Source organism: Mesitornis unicolor, unplaced genomic scaffold (genome assembly GCF_000695765.1).
Source record: "Mesitornis unicolor isolate BGI_N332 unplaced genomic scaffold, ASM69576v1 scaffold11636, whole genome shotgun sequence".
In the NCBI taxonomy this organism is placed as follows: Eukaryota; Metazoa; Chordata; class Aves; order Mesitornithiformes; family Mesitornithidae; genus Mesitornis; species Mesitornis unicolor.
In genome coordinates, this window is record NW_010190310.1 from 24,837 (window position 1) to 25,610 (window position 774).

Below are 774 nucleotides of genomic sequence, written 5' to 3' on the forward strand. Positions count from 1 at the left end.
CCCTGCATCCTCTCTCCTAGCATGTGCTTTTTCTCAGGTTTGTGCAGGGGACTTGCTTGATGGCAGTCCCTGCCCCCTCTGTGCTGGGGGTCACCTTCCCCCTTCTATGCTGTCAAGGCAGTGTACAGAAATTCAGAAGGGGCAGAATTTGTTCCTTAACCTTGCCATCCTGCTAGGGCAGGGTTTCACGGCTGATTCTTCTGAGAGGCACCAGTTGTCATCTTTGGAACCAAAACAAGCACCTGTGAAGTTGGTAGTCTTGTATTTGCCCAAGCTTGCCAAGGGAACAGTGCTTTTTTTTTTTTTCAACTTCCACCGCTCAAGTGACCAAATTTCAGTGAAGCCATTGCTATCGTCCATCCTAACTGTAACAAAGTAGATACAATCTGGTTTTAAACTTCAGATTTTATACTTGACCTGTCACTTCAGGTTTTCCTGTGGGGTTTTTTGGGAAGGAAAAAAAAAACCAGTCACTTGAAAAAGAAGCACAACAGGAATAGAGGAAGGAGGGGACAACAATGAAGTAGGCCTGGCTGATGTCTCTTCCCATGAAGTCTGCTCTGCTCCAAAGTATTATATGAACTATTTATTCTTCTAGTTTAAAAAAATAAATGACTAAATAATGCTGTTGGCCTTTGGAGGAGATTGCCTGACCATATATGCAGACATATGGGGCCAGATAATAGAAGCCACAAGCAGCTAATAGTCAAGGAACCAAAAAAAATAAAAAAAATCAGACATACACGAGGAGTAAACTTTCTTCAGAGTAGTAAA